This window comes from Perca flavescens, chromosome 19, assembly GCF_004354835.1.
Source record: "Perca flavescens isolate YP-PL-M2 chromosome 19, PFLA_1.0, whole genome shotgun sequence".
NCBI classification, from domain to species: Eukaryota; Metazoa; Chordata; class Actinopteri; order Perciformes; family Percidae; genus Perca; species Perca flavescens.
The window spans coordinates 1,126,613-1,143,443 of record NC_041349.1 but is presented as its reverse complement, the minus strand read 5'-3'; the positions used below and the strand labels follow the sequence as shown (position 1 = coordinate 1,143,443).

Genomic DNA, 16,831 nt, shown 5'->3' with positions numbered 1-16,831 from the left:
GCACCAGCTGTAAAATGTCCCGGAGGAAGTTCATGCAGCAACTGGCAGAGGAGCTGAGAGACGAGTTTATGAGTTTATGGAGGAAAAAAAGTGGCAGCGGCGTACGGTCCGAGCAGCGCTGCGCATTGTGCACCACAGCAGACACCAAATCAGAGGCAGTGCCTGACAGGTTAGGTTAGGTTATAAATGTTCAAATAACATACTTTTAATTGTACTTTATTACCCCAATATGTTTCATGAATGTATGAAATAATCAGGGTTTAGCCTACTATGCCATGATATGATATCAAGGGCATTGTATTGAATCAACAGCCACGTGCAATTTAGCTAGCAGGTGAAGGTGAAACTAAAAATGTGCAAGAACTATAGACTAATAATACAGGCTTAAATTAACTGACAATATAAGTTATACGACTTACAGTTCTGCCATTTCGACCCTCTCTTTCTTCTTTCTCCCCTTTCTTCGAGTGGCACGCGTACCCATTCGCGTTGTGAAGCGCGTGTCCGCGCTATTCTCCGTCGACGTGCTCTCTAGTAGGGGTGGTACGGTTCACTAAACCCACGGTTCGGTTCGTATCACGGTTTTAGGATCACGGTTTTCGGTTCTGTGCGATTCTTGTCATTTTTTCTTTTAATATTTAACACTCCAAAAATATACTTCACCATATGATACATATAGCTTAATTATCCACAATGTAGGATACAGTATTTAATGATTATATAGTTATATCATGTAATCATGCACAAACTTGACTTGGACTTGACTTTAAGCACATTATTGGGACCATTTCTGAGGAAAGCTAGCTCAGATTTTGATACAGCAAGAGGGAAGACATTGATGATTTCAACAAGCTTTTCATTTATTTGGCAAAAGAAAGTAGAACGTGTATCGCCATCTACAGGAACCTGTGCCTTTTTAGCACATGAAGATTGAAATATTACAGAATATTAATTTAAATAACTTCAGTGTAGGTCTTACAAAAATGTATCCTTTTAAAAGACAAAGAGAGGAACTCTTAAAGCTCCGTCTTTTGAATAAGTCAGAATATGTCAAACATAAAAACAGTTTACATTGTTAGTTAATTTCCTATCCTGGCCTGGGCTGGGACACACACACACACACACTCCTGGGCTGGGACACACATACGGTTTGATAAAGTACTTACTGGACTTATCATTGCACTTACAATGACGAGCGTAGCTGTCAGGTTGTCCTGTATACGTCTCCTCTCCGTTTTTTCCTGCATCCACCGTGTGTGTTTGTGTGTGTGTGTGTGTGTGTGTCTGTGTTTGTCAGTCGTGGGGAGAACTGAGCAGCCCCGCCCGTTGCAGAGACCCGACAGGATCTAAACTGCAGCTGCTTCAGCGATTAGTGAAAACACGTTACAGCGTACATTGATGTTAAAATGTCGACAGGTTGGCATGACGACCTGAAATGTTTTGCACGGTCTCTCGCTGGACGTTTTGTGGTAACTTGTCCACACCTATTCTTTCGCGCGAAAGGGAAACACTCTGATGTCACATACGGAGCACCTGACGGGCACGAGGCCACATTGTGCATGCGCCGAACCGTGCGGCACACACACTCCGAACCGAGACAAGCGGACTGATCGGTTCGGATGTTTTTTCATGAACCGTACCACCCCTACTCTCTATCAATCACTGATGATAGACGGCTTTTTGTAGGCCTATATTTCTGATGGTGGGAGAAATCTAACCCTGGCAAACTTTTATCGCAACTCGTTATCGCAATACTATAGCGAAAATGTAGCAATAAGAATGCAATATTTAGTTTATTTTGTGGAGCGCTGCCTCCCGTCCGTTGGCTGTGTGGCTTAGATGTGTTTGATTTAGAGCTTGTAACGCTATAATGATCACGTTTCAATTTGCCAGTCAACATAGAGGAAACACTGCATCAAGTCTGCTGAAAATGTACGTATTTTAAGGTTTTCGGGAATAGGCGCACAAAAATGGCTCGCTAGCAAACCCTACAAAATTTTTAAAAATTGAGCCCCTGCAGTACGTTTAACATAGACTAACGAAACTTGGTCCACATATGTAACATGTCAAGACGTAAAAGAAATGTCATTGGAGCATCTGCCATTTTGAACTGAAACTTCGAAATTTGTCAGATTTTGGCCATTTCCACATGTTGTACTCTGATCAAGTTATTAAAAGAAACTTTTAGTCATAGGTAACTGATATCTGGGAATATCTGGAAAGGAAATGGAGACTGAACAAATGCTGAGTACAATGAGTTCAGACTAATGCAGCTTTATTCACACAACAAAAAAACATACTTTCATGAAAGAGAGAACAGTCGACATGCACCAAATGTATATGCCAAGGTTTCTCCTAGAAAGGAAGATAACCATGTGTACACCCTCCTAAGAGCATGTACCATAGTGTCTCCACGAACATCAGAATAACTCCTCCTTTATAATTTTTTTGTCCTCACACGCTTCAAGCTATCTATTTCAGTGCAACAGTTTACTCTTAAACTACACCTTTTATGGCACGTGCTCCTAATAGATTCCCACATTCCTGGCTCCAATTCCTCTGTGTGAAAGTTGTACCCAAACTCATAATAGATTCTACACATTCTTGTGGGTGAAGGTTGTCCCCAGACTAACCTTCTTGTGTAGTACCCTACATACAACATATAAAATACATTTGAAACATATATAGGCAGAAATATCCAACCTATCAGTAACTACAGTACCTAGGTAAGGACTACCGACCAGTCAGAAGCAGAGTATGAGGGTGTGCCCTGACAGTACCTAGGTAAGGACTACTAGCCAGTCAGAAGCACAGTATGAGGGCGTGCTGTGACAGTACCTAGGTAAGGACTACTAGCCAGTCAGAAGCAGAGTATGAGGGCGTGCCCTGACAGTACCTAGGTAAGGACTACTAGCCAGTCAGAAGCAGAGTACGAGGGCGTGCCATGCTAGCAGCTAGGTGAGCATTTTAACGTGTGTTACAAAGTGACCACGTTTGTCTCTGAAGTAAAGGCTGGACTACAATAGAGCTGTTTGGAGCAGTTTGTGAACACTGTTAACATGTCTGCATCTGGCACATATATTCCTTCACTTAGAAGAGTGAAGTTTTAACAAGAGTTAAAATTGTGAGAGCAAGACCAGGGTTTAAAGAAGTTTGTTCACTTACTCTCTATCTCTCTTTCTCTCTCTCCCTATCTGTTTGTCTGTTGTTATAGAAAAGGAGAGGAGGAAAAGGACCCAAACGTCACCACTGTCAACACTGTGACAAATCCTTCACATCATCTGCATATTTAAAGATTCATCAGAGAGTTCACACTGGAGACAAACCTTACAGCTGTGATCAATGTGGGGCAGCTTTCACAATACAGAGTTGCCTAAAAAACCATCAACGCATTCACACTGGAGATAAACCTTACAGCTGTGATCAATGTGGAGCAGCCTTCATACAACAGAGTACCCTAAAAAGCCATCAACGCATTCACACTGGAGATAAACCTTACAGCTGTTATCAATGTGGGGCAGCTTTCGCACGACAGAATACCCTAAACAGACATCAACACATTCACACTGGATATAAACCTTACAGCTGTGATCAATGTGGGGCAGCTTTCCCACGACAGGGTTCCCTAAAAAGCCATCAACGCATTCACACTGGAGATAAACCTTACAGCTGTGATCAATGTAGTAAAACCTTTTCTTGTAGTAGTGACCTGGTAAGCCACCGACGTCTTCACGCTGGAGAGAAGCCGTACTGGTGTGAACAATGTGGTAAAGCTTTTGCTCAGAGTGGTAGCCTTAAATCTCACCAGCGCATTCACACTGGAGAGAAGCCGTACTGGTGTGAACAATGTGGAAAGATGTTTTCTGAGAGTGGTAGCCTTAAAAAACACCACCGCATTCACACTGGAGAGAAGCCGTACTGGTGTGAACAATGTGGAAAGATGTTTTCTTGGAGTGGTAGCCTTAAATCTCACCAGCGCCTTCACACTGCCTCGTAGTGAGCATGTTTCAGAGCCCTCCTGCCTCCTCCTCATGCCCTGATAGCTGAGTTGTTATATTCTGATCTTCGCTCCACATTGAAGGCTGACCAGCAGTAACTTTATCTTCTGAACAGCATGGATGATATCTTGTTACCACTACAATATATGCTGCCTCCCTTTCAAGGGCTTTATTCAACTCAAAAAAAAGCTTTTATTCCTGTAATAAAATATTTTGAGTTCAGGGTTCAACTGCTAGCGCTATTTAACTAATGCTGCAACAAAGGAGTATTTGTTCTTAATTTGAAAAATCCCATCACTCTTTACTAAGGTAATGTCAAATTGATGAAATATTTAGTCTATTGTCCCTTAAGACAAAGAAAAGAAGCAAATCTTCATAACTGGGAAGCTTTAATCAGAACATGTCTGCTGCTTTAAAACTAACTTGAACAGTTAATGTGTTTAAACTGCGCCTGTGCCGCCGCCATCTTGGGACGAACAACTGATCTTAAAGTAAGTTTTTGCAACTTAAAATAATGTTTCCAAAATCGTTCCAGTGGATCATCAACTCGTAACAGGGTGAACAGCACTTCTGCATTCCCTTTGCTGCTCTCTACCAACTATAACCAACTATGCAAGTCTGCCAGATCGGGTAGCTGATCTGTAGTTCCAATGAGACATAATCTTAATGGGACAATTCCTCTTCCAACCTGTAGGTGGACCGAAGAGGAAAAGTTACATTGCTTTAAAGGACAAATCCGGCGCAAATTGACCCTAGGGGTTAATAACACGTGTAAAAAAGTTACTGCAGTACAAATTCAAAATACTGGAGCCGTCTCAAGTGCAGTGGCAACATGTTACAATGTGGAGAGTCTCCATACCAAATCCTGCTTATGGCCCCCAAAAGTCTAGGGCCGGCCCTGTCTGGAGATACATGGTTTTCATTGGACAGAAAGGGAAACAACTGTCATCTGAAGAGTAAGTAGAAGATGCATTTCCTGCAGAAAATGCTTGTAAATGCTGAAAAGCTACATTTCTAAAGTTTGCGTAAGAAGAAGGTGATGTTGTAAAGGTGGAAATAGTTTAACCCTTGTGTTCCCATCAACCTGCAACTTTTAGTTTTCTGGGTCAAAATTTGAAATAAAATCTTTTTTTCCCCAACTTTTTGTCTTTTTTTCAATTTTTATCGCTTATTTTTCGATATTTTTGTTGATTTCTTTTTTGTTTTCTCCCCACATTTCTAAAGCTTTTCCAATATTTTGGTCACTTTCTTCAACATTCTTGTATCAGTTCTTTTATTACATGCTATATAATTGAATAAAACACCCCAAATTAAATGAAATTAGTAAACTGATCATTTATTTTGCCTGTGAAGAGTAATGGTTGTATGGAACCATCCACGGTATTTGTTTTTTTTGGACAATGTGGTTGAAAGAAACCCAAATTTATGATATAGAAACTTTTTGAAAATGGGTCAAATTTGACTCGAGGACAACAGGAAGGTTAAATTGGTTTAAATTTTATTAAAATGTTAAATTACACCAAAAATGTATGATGCAAAAGTGGAATATTTGAGGGTTTTCTGAGAAGCTGAACTACAGGCTTCAATGTGTAAGAAGAAGGTGAAGTTGTTGGAAAATGTGCAAAAGTGGAAAAGATTCTAATTAATATGAATGTCTTTTAAAAGATGAGTAATAATAATATTGTATGAAGGTTTCTGTAAAAGCCTAAATTGTCGGCTTTATTTTGAATGAATATATATTTAATATTTTCAAAAAGTACAAATAGAATTTACACACACACACACACGCACAGACACAAACACACACATGTAGTATGTGAAAAGCCATATAGCTTTGACTTAAGTCTTTGTTCTAATACACATGGTTCCGTTTAGCTGAGGCATCAGGTCAGAGGGCACATAGTCCCCCCCCCACAGGAAAATGGTTTATGTTACACACAGTCCAGATATACCTCATGTCTCACCAGAAAACAGTCCAGATATACCTCATGTCTCACTAGAAAACAGTCCAGATATACCTCATGTCTCACTAGAAAACAGTCCAGATATACCTCATGTCTCACCAGAAAACAGTCCAGATATACCTCATGTCTCACTAGAAAACAGTCCAGATATACCTCATGTCTCACCAGAAAACAGTCCAGATATACCTCATGTCTCACTAGAAAACAGTCCAGATATACCTCATGTCTCACCAGAAAACAGTCCAGATATACCTCATGTCTCACCAGAAAACAGTCCAGATATACCTCATGTCTCACTAGAAAACAGTCCAGATATACCTCATGTCTCACCAGAAAACAGTCCAGATATACCTCATGTCTCACTAGAAAACAGTCCAGATATACCTCATGTCTCACCAGAAAACAGTCCAGATATACCTCATGTCTCACTAGAAAACAGCCCAGATATACCTCATGTCTCAGTAGAAAACAGCCCAGATATACCTCATGTCTCACTAGAAAACAGCCCAGATATACCTCATGTCTCACTAGAAAACAGCCCAGATATACCTCATGTCTCACTAGAAAACAGCCCAGATATACCTCATGTCTCACCAGAATCAGATCAGATCAGTGTACTAATGGTCTCTGTTATCACTGAGAACTACATGGCTGAATACTGGAGAGTAACTGGATACTCCTGATTTCTGACTGCCAGAGACCTCTGTCTCTGTGTTGGGGGGGCTGGTTTGGGCCCCTCCCCCCTCCTCCTCCTCCCCCCTCAACTTTTGTTGCAGCTCAGAGTTGTCTCTCAGGTGAACAGCTGTAATGTGTTTATGTAAATTGGGGGTGTTACCACAGTGGTGAATGACTTTTTTGTGGCAGTGTCCCTATCAGCTGGAGGGAATAAAGTCCACACAGAGCTTCTCTTTCTTTTCTTTCCTCCATCATCACAGACTTCTCTCACTGGTCTGACTCTCTGCTCTCTGGGAGGGGGAGGGGGCAGAGAGAGAGAGAGACAGAGAGAGAGAGAGATAGAGAGTGAGAGAGAGAGAGAGAGAGAGAGAGAGAGAGAGAGAGAGACAGACAGACAGAGAGAGAGAGAGAGAGAGAGAGAGAGAGAGAGAGACAGAGAGAGAAACAGAGAGAGAGAGAGACAGAGAGAGAGACAGATAGAGAGAGAGAGAGAGAGAGGTATGCTGTTTCCACACTGCACACAGACTTGGAGAGACACTGTGCTGCATGAACTCAGAGAGAAACTGCAACAAAAGTATTGATCTCATCAGACAGTATTGATCTCATCAGGACAGTATTGATCTCATCAGGACAGTATTGATCTCATCAGGACAGGATTGATCTCATCAGAGAGTATTGATCTCATCAGACAGTATTGATCTCATCAGGACAGTATCGATCTCATCAGGACAGTATTGATCTCATCAGGACAGTATTGATCCGATACCATTAATCATCTTGGTATCGATACTATTGATATTTAGATCAATACGCCCAGCCCTACTGCTGATCTTATTGGACCGTTTTAGGAGACAGAGCTCGAGGTAAAGACACACACACTCAGGTAAAGCTCTTTATCACAGAGATCAAAGCAAGGAGAAGGCTGAGCTGTGCATGCGCCGCCAGTCAATGATGTGTGTCTTGTGTGGCAGACTGCTGCTTGGAGCTTCCTCTACTACATTCTACTGGTTACTGTGTAGTATCTGGAGCTACAACCTTGCTCTATTCTTGTTCTGTTTAGAGCCTGTATGGAATTTTGCTGAGTCTATATGGAATTTGCTCTCTGAAGATTTACGTCTTTACCTTATGTCTCTGTTAGAGACCTATAAGGGCTTGTTCTATTCTTGCTTTCTACCCCCCACATAACTACATCTTATGTTGCACCACGCCAGAGCATACAGTACAGGCCAAAAGTTTGGACACACCTTCTCATTCAATGCATTTCCTTTATTTCCATGACTATTTACATTGTAGATTCTCACTGAAGGCATCAAAACTATGAATGAACACATATGGAATTATGTACTTAACAAAAAAGTGTGAAATAACTGAAAACATGTCTTATATTTTAGATTCTTCAAAGTAGCCACCCTTTGCTTTTTTTGATAACTCTGCAAACCTTTGGTGTTCTCTCAATGAGCTTCATGAGGTAGTCACCTGAAATGGTTTTACCTTCACAGGTGTGCTTTGTCAGGGTTATTTATTGGCATTTTTCCCCTTATTAATAAAAAAAGCAAAGGGTGGCTACGAACACAAAGGTTAAAGGTGCTTGAATTGGTCCCAAATGCACTCAGGACACTGGGGCCAGGCCTGAACCAGCACCAGTACCTAACAACGACTTCAAAGTAAACTAGCTTTGAAGAAGACTCCAGGGACTCTGTCAAATCTTTGGTAGTCATCCTAACAGCTTCTCTTGTTGTTCTTTTAGTTGTGTGTGGTTGTCTCTGCATGATACTGATCAGAATCCAGAGTGAGTCCAGCAGCCCCAGTGAAGATCTGAGAGGAATGGAGGAGGACAACCAGAACCAGGAGCAGCACAGCAACCAGGTCCCCAGGAGACCAGCAGCAGACTGGGACTCTGATACCAACAAGGTCCCCAGGAGACCAGCAGCAGACTGGGACTCTGATACCAACGAGGTCCCCAGGAGACCAGCAGCAGACTCAGACTCTGATAGCAGCCTTGTTCAGGTTAGTGTTCAGGACACAACAACCACTCAGAACAGTAGCGCCAAGTTAAAAAAAGTCATCAAAAGAAATCAGAAAAGTGGGTGATGGTCAGCCACTGTGGTACAGCGGCAGATGCCTACACCGATCTGTGCAGGTTGTGTTCCACCGGCACACTGTTTAACAGCAGGTGGATGTGGTAACGTTAGGCAATGCTCAGTGACAGTTAGGTAATTATATATATTCTTAGCCTTACAAGCAGACCCACATCCAGATGTTGGGTCCGGGAAATCCCCATTGGTAGGGCTGAGTCCGAGGGACGAGATAAACGGTTGTCTTTCAGATTCCCTCTGCACCAATAGGATAACACTACAACCAATCAGAGCAATGCTAGTTGATAGATTCAACTTTAAACTGAGAACACATCTTCCTTTTTTAAGAATGACTTCAGACCCGTACTTTGTTCTTTTCTCAAAGAAAACCTGAACTCTAAGTCTTCCAGAAGACCACTGTTCACCAGCAGCATCATTGAGCCCCACCCACCATCTCTATACACAATGTGATTGGCCTGACTAGAGTTTGGCTTTTTTAGCTCGCAAGCCAAAAGAGAGTTTTTAGACGACCCTGGCTGAAAATTACATTTGCTGCTGCTAGGGTGGTCTAGATTTCTAGACTAATATATTCTTGCAGATGATTAGAGTTAACATGAGCTGACATGGCTATGGTTGGCTTACTACCATAGTGGTTTATTCCCACAGACTGAGCTTATTCCACAAACTGTTTAACGTTAACATAATTCGTTCAAAGTGGCCTCATGGTGAATACTTAATAACGTTATGCCATATGTCTGCATGGTTAATGTTCTGCAATGTGGAGTTTTATGATGGAATGTGTGATTATGTTCTAATAAACATGCCATTGTTATTATTTTTTCGTTTCATTATGGTGTTAAGTACAGTTTAGTTTGCTTTAATCTTGTTAGCTTTAAATCATATATACTGTTAGCTAATTAGCTGTTAGCTGTTACCTCTAATATTAATTCAGGCTTTTGTACATCAGTAATGATATTTAAAATTACTTAGTTAACGTTACTTTCCTTTCAAAAGCATCACTCACCTGTGGTACACTCCATAGGGTTTGTCACATAGTGGACATGTGGTACGCTCCATAGGGTTTGTCACGTAGTGGACACATGGTACGTTCCATAGGGTTTGTCACATAGTGGACACATGGTACGTTCCATAGGGTTTGTCACTTATTCAGGGTTTGTCACATAGTGGACACGTGGTACGCTCCATAGGGTTTGTCACTTATTCAGGGTTTGTCACATAGTGGACACGTGGTACGCTCCATAGGGTTTGTCACGTAGTGGACACATGGTACGTTCCATAGGGTTTGTCACATAGTGGCCCCGTGGTACGCTCCATAGGGTTTGTCACATAGTGGCCCCGTGGTACGCTCCATAGGGTTTGTCACTTATTCAGGGATGCACTGAATCCTGATTCGGCTGAATATTGGGCTTTTTGATGGGGTTGGGTTTCTGCCGAACCGTAGAATTTTTTCCCACTGAACCGAACCCTACGCTTGCACTCGGCGCGCTACGCTGGTCAACGTAATGGCGGCGCCGTTGATTACGGGAAGGTGTTTACGTAGGTGGAGCTTTCAATGCAGTAGGCTGTGAGAAAGTAAAAAAATGGAACTTGTGAGCTGAAAAAGTGTTGTTTGGTAGTACTTTTAGTCAAAAGAAGGCCATTCAAGTCCAGCTACATGTTCAATTTTCAATGCTGATTTGTCTCGTGGTGGCGAGGACCCTAAACTATACACAACATGGCCGCTGTTACAACATTTGGTCTGAAACATCCGAAGGAATACGAGTTGTGCATGAAGGAATCTCCAGACAGCAGCCAGAATGCAGCAACTTCAGGTACAGCAAAGGAAGGACAGTCACTGTTTACTTCATTCATGTGTTTACTGGGTTCATGGACTGAGGATGGGGGGAGTCAGCACAATCTTAACCAGTAGATTCGGTGTTCAGCCGAACCCCAAAAATCTAGTTTTGGTGCATCCCTACCCTTATTATTATTAGCCTGTATTAAAATACAACAGGTACATATTACTGTTCAGTTATTATTTTAACATTGTGATCATTGCTGGATTTCAGGACAAAAGAAGAATGGACGATAACCAGAACCAGGAGCAGCGGAGCACCAAGGTCTCCAGGAGACCAGCAGCAGACTGGGACTCTGATACCAACGAGGTCCCCAGGAGACCAGCAGCAGACTGGGACTCTGATACCAACGAGGTCCCCAGGAGACAAGCAGCAGACTGGGACTCTGATAGCAGCCATGTTCAGGTTAGTGTTCAAGACACAACAACCTCTCTAAAGAAACAGAGGGCTATTTTACTAAGTCTAGATAGTGGGGCTGCACAATTAATCACAATTTTATCAAAATAGCTCCGCCTACTGATCAATCAATACTCAGTGTTAAAGCACCACCTGCTGACCAATCAATACTCAGTGTAAAAGTGCCGCCTACTGACCAATCAATAATCTGTGTTAAAGCACCGCCTACTGACCAATCAATACTCGATTGATAACGGCGCCACCGTTCTTATAGAAGATCAGGCGGAGCTCGGTGCAGAGAGGGAGAGAGAGAGAGAGAGAGAGAGAGGGAGAGGAGGAGAGGGGGAGAGAGGGGTACGCTCATGAAAGTTAAAACATTTAGAGACCGACAACCCCGATAACATTCCCTGATGGGTATTTTGATGAAATATTTTAATGGGAAGGAATTACATATCGGCTATTTTTCGGCTTCTTGAGCCATGTGTGGCAAATGTGCACATTGGTTTGAATTATGTTTTTATATTTTTTATTTGCTTTCACGATCGCTTCCCACTGCCAGGGTTGCAACTGAAATAAAAGGCTAAAGCAATGACAGTTTATGGAAAGCACAAGTATAGTTATGGTCAGATCTTGGTCCTGACTGATGGGGAAGTGATATAGGGTTAGGTTTAGGTTAAAACGCAGTGCCCAGGATGGGTGCTGTGAGGGCCACGGACACAATGGGACCACTGGTGTGAATAAAACACTTTAAAGAACTCCTTAAAAAAACGGGTTCAGTTATATAAAAAAAAAAGGGATGGGGTTGTTTAAAAGATGGACAGATATTAAAAGAAGGTTAAAAGAACCACTGGACAGAAAGGACAGCAGGAAATTAAAAACTTTAAATAAAAGGTCACCTCCAACACTACCCTGGTGTCTCTCCTAAAGAAATAAAGTAAATACATAAAATAATATATATATATATAGGTAATGTTAGAGCAGCTAACATTATCTTTAGCTGTCTTCATGAAGCTCCCAGCTACGCTAACGTTACTATACCTCGCGACACAGTTAGAAAACAAGAAGGAGCTATGTTAACATAAGTACTTTGGCTCGGTGGAGGTTGATTTTAAAATAATTTTAAAACTATTTTCTGTCCTTACGATTTCCAGCCGCAGCCTGTCACTCCCCTGTATAGTAACGTTACTCGGTACGTAATGTTAATGTTAATGTAACGTTAATGTAATGTTGTACTAACGTTATCTTTGACCTCACAATGCCTTGTGTGTCTCACTCTCGCTAAGTTATTGTTCATAAGACGTGACATGAGTGACATATGCCGGTAAGCCAAGGCGAGACTCCTCACTCGCTTCCCACGGCGCAGTCTCCATTGCATCATAGCAACAGCAGCCCAGACAGTGGGATATGGTGTGTGAAAATTAGACATGAAAGATGAAAAATTAGCACATGCAGTGATTGGACAGGAGCTTGGTCAGACGTGTTTTAAAGGTAGTTTGTGGGATACGGGTTTTGAGTTTCAGAGTATTTTGTAGCTCATTCCAGTCATTCTCAGCTGAGAACTGGAAGGAGTGGCGGCCAAAGGAGCTGTCGGCTTTTGGAGTGACCAAGGAGATGTAAGTACTTGAGCGCAGGCTGCAGGTGGGTGAAGCTATTGTGACCAGTGAGCTTAGGTACAGCAGGGCTTTGCCTAACACATACTTGTAAATGAGTTGGTACCAGTAGGTTAAACAACGAGCGTGTAACAAGGGCCAGCCAACTAATGCATCGAGGTTGCAGTGGTGGGTGTTATAAGGGGCTCTAGTTACAATAGGGAACCAATCCTAGACTTAACTTTAGATTGAAGGTGTTTTATGTGTTGCTTTAAGGAGAGGGAACTGTCTAACCAGACACCTAAGTATTTGTACACTGTCACATTTTCTAATTCGAGTCCATTGAGCGTGGTGATGTTGATCAGATGGGCAGAGGTGAGCAGCGATCGATTGAAAAGCATTAACTTTTTTGCAGGAGTTTAAAAGGAATTAGAGGTTTCAGAAGGAGTGCTGAATAGCGTAGAAGCTCTCCTGGAGGTTTGATAGCACATTATCTAATGAGGGGCTGGATGTGTACAGGATGGTGTCGTCTGCCTAGAGGTGCAATTGAGAGTGCCCAACAGCTAGAGTCACATCATTGAAGTATATGGAGAAGAGTGTCGGCCCAAGAATCAAGCCTTTTGGCACCCCTATAGAGACATCCATAGGTTCAGACAACAGGCCCTCAGGTTTAACACATTGGACCCTATCAGAAGAGTAGTTACTGAACCATGTGAGGCAGTCATGGGAAAACCCAAAGTTTTTGAGTCTGAGAATATGATGGTTAACAGAGTCAAAGGCCTTGGACCGATCAATGTAGACAGCTGCACAGAAATGCTTTTTGTCAATGGTGACTCTGATATTGTTTATGATCAGCACGGAAGCCAGATTGCGTGGCGGAAAGGACACGATGGGATTCGAGATGGTAGGTAATCTGTTTATTGACCAAACTTTCCAAGCTTTGTAAATGAGGAGGCGTGGCCCAAAGGCTGGTGGGAGGGTCTGGAACGAAAGGGGTGCAGAGGCACCTTATGAACAGCAGGGGGAGCTGACTGCTGAGGAGCACACTGTTAAGCATCCGTCTGCAGCTTCACCACCAGGCTGGTTTGGCATCTTATTTCACATGATAGAAACTGATGATGTAGGCTAAACACAAACGACATTTCATGCAACAACAGTGAATCAACAAGAATCAGCTTTAAATCCAGTCCTAATCTAGTCCTCACTAACACGGGCCCAATTATAGTAACTAAATGAAAACTTCACTGTTGATGATTTATTATCTATTTATTATAAGTCGGCTGAAAATGTACGTGTTTTAAGGGTTTTGGGAATAGGCACACAAAAAATGTCTCGATACCGCCCCCTACAAAGCCCCTGCAGTACGTTTAACTTAGACTAACGAAATTTGGTACACATATGAAGGATGTCAAGACGTAAAAAAAACTTAATTAGAGCCATACCCTAAAGCCAACAGGAAGTCCATTTCCACATGTCATACTTTAACGAACTACGATCAACTTCAAATTTGGTCCGTGCCATCTTAAGACCTTAAGATGAAAAGTTATTAAAAGAAAAACTTTTCGTCATAGGTAACTACAGTAACTAGGTAAGGACTACTAGCCAGTCAGCAGCAGAGTATGAGGGCGTGCTGTGACAGTACCTAGGTAAGAACTACTAGCCAGTCAGAAGCAGAGTATGAGGGTGTGCCCTGACAGTACCTAGGTGAGGACTACCGGCCAGTCAGAAGCAGAGTATGAGGGCGTGCCCTGACAGTACCTATGTAAGGACTACTAGCCAGTCAGAAGCAGAGTATGAGGGAGTGCCACACTAGCAGATTGGCGAGCATTATAATGTGGTTTAGAAAGTGACACACATTTGTCTCTGAAGTAAAGGCTGGACTACAATAGAGCTGTTTGGACCAGTTTGTGAACACTGTTAACATGTCTGCATCCGGCACATATATTCCTTTATTTTGTCATAAATTATTGTATGAAGAGTTAAAATTGTGGGAGCATGTCTAGGGTTTATAGAAGGTTGCTCACTAACTCTCTCTCTCTCTCTTTCTGTTTGTGTGTTGCTATAGAAACGGAGAGGAAGAAAGGGACCCAAACGCCACCACTGTCAACACTGTGACAAATCCTTCACATCATCTGCATATTTAAAGATTCATCAGAGAGTTCATACTGGAGACAAACCTTACAGTTGTGATCAATGTGGGGCAGCTTTCATACAAGAGAGTACCCTAAAAAGCCATCAACGCATTCACACTGGAGATAAATCATACAGCTGTGATCAATGTGGGTCAGCTTTTGCAAGAGAGAGCAGCCTAAAAACCCATCAACGCATTCACACTGGAGAGAAGCCGTACAGCTGTGATCAATGTGGGGCATCTTTCATACAACAGAGTAACCTAAAAAGCCATCAACGCATTCACACTGGAGATAAACCTTACAGCTGTGATCAATGTGGGGCAGCTTTCGCACAACAGAATACCCTAAACAAACATCAACACATTCACACTGGATATAAACCTTACAGCTGTGATCAATGTGGGGCAGCTTTCACACAACAGAGTAACCTAAAAAGCCATCAACGCATTCACACTGGAGATAAACCTTACAGCTGTGATCAATGTGGGGCAGCTTTCGCACAACAGAATACCCTAAACAAACATCAACACATTCACACTGGAGATAAACCTTACAGCTGTGATCAATGTGGGGCAGCTTTCACACAACAGGGTTCCCTAAAAAGCCATCAACGCATTCACACTGGAGATAAACCTTACAGCTGTGATCAATGTGGTAAAACCTTTTCTTGTAGTAGTGACCGAGTAAGCCACCGACGTGTTCACACTGGAGAGAAGCCGTACTGGTGTGAACAATGTGGTAAAACATTTGCTCAGAGTGGTAGCCTTAAATCTCACCAGCGCATTCACACTGGAGAGAAGCCGTACCAGTGTGAACTATGTGGGGCAGCTTTTTCTCACAATAGTTACCTTGCAACACACAGGCGCATTCACACTGGAGAGAAGCCATACTGGTGTGAACAATGTGGGAAAACGTTTTATCAAAATAGTCACCTTACAGTACACAAGCGCATCCACACTGGAGAGAAGCCCTACAGCTGTGATCAATGTGGGGCAGCTTTTTCTAAGAATAGTGTCCTTAAAAATCACAAGCGCATTCACACTGGAGAGAAGCCGTACCAGTGTGAACTATGTGGGGCAGCTTTTTCTCAGAATAGTGTCCTTAAAAATCACCAACGCATTCACACTGGAGAGAAGCCGTACTGGTGTGAACAATGTGGGAAAACGTTTTCTCACAATAGTTACCTTACAGCACACAAGCGCATCCACACTGGAGAGAAGCCGTACAGGTGTGATCAATGTGGGGCAGCTTTTTCTCAGAATCGTAACCTTAAAAATCACCAACGCATTCACACTGGAGAGAAGCCATACTGGTGTGAACAATGTGGTAAAATGTTTTCTCAGAGTAGTAGCCTTAAAACTCACCAGCGTATTCACACTGCCTCGTAGTGAACATGTTTCAGAGCCAAGCTGTTTCCTCCTGCCTCCTCCTCATGCCCTCATAGCTGTGTTCTTATATTCTGATCTTCTCTCCACATTGAAGGCTGACCAGCAGTAACTTTATCTTCTGAACAGCATGTATGTTATCCTGGCTACTACTACATATTACGCTCCCTCCCTTTGAAGGGTGTGTGACTTTTTGTACCTTTAAAATAATGTTTCCAAAATTGTTCCAGTGGTTCATCAACTCATAACAGGGTGAACGGCACTTCTGCATTCCCTTTGCGGCTCTCTACCGGCTATAACCGCACTATGCAAGTCTGCCAGATCGGGTAGCTGAACTGTAGTTCCAATGAGACATAATCATAATGGGACAATTCCTCTTTCAACCTGTAGGGGGACCGAAGAGGAAAAGTTACATAATGTTGCTTTAAAGGACAAATCCGGCACAAAATGACCCTAACACGTGTACCGAGTCGACTGTTCTCTGGTATATGTTTTCATGCTAGTCGTCGGGGCACAGGGGAAAGTAAAAATAAATCTCTATTTCTTCACCACTAACAAGGCTCAAAATATCACCACACTTCCACGGTAGCATGAGGGTGCTTACATGTAAACCCCAGCATTGAGATCTTTGTAAGTGTACAGACAGTTTATTAAAAGATAGTTTAGAAAGACTTCACCATACCTAGAGATTGGCATGATTTTATGGCAGTTAGCCTAATAGCTAGTTCGATTTGCATTGAAAGATGACTTTATGGAAAGTA

At 42.4% G+C, this 16,831-nt stretch overlaps 1 protein-coding gene and 1 pseudogene across 1 annotated transcript in view; one reads left to right on the top strand and one right to left on the bottom strand.

The window, feature by feature from the left end:
* LOC114546103 (zinc finger protein 721-like) overlaps positions 1-16,831 on the bottom strand; it is a 1,066,380-nt gene that overhangs the window by 932,233 nt on the left and 117,316 nt on the right. The window lies entirely within an intron of this gene.
* The window catches only part of LOC114546086 (zinc finger protein 208-like), a 110,600-nt pseudogene that overhangs the window by 67,892 nt on the left and 25,877 nt on the right, over positions 1-16,831 (top strand).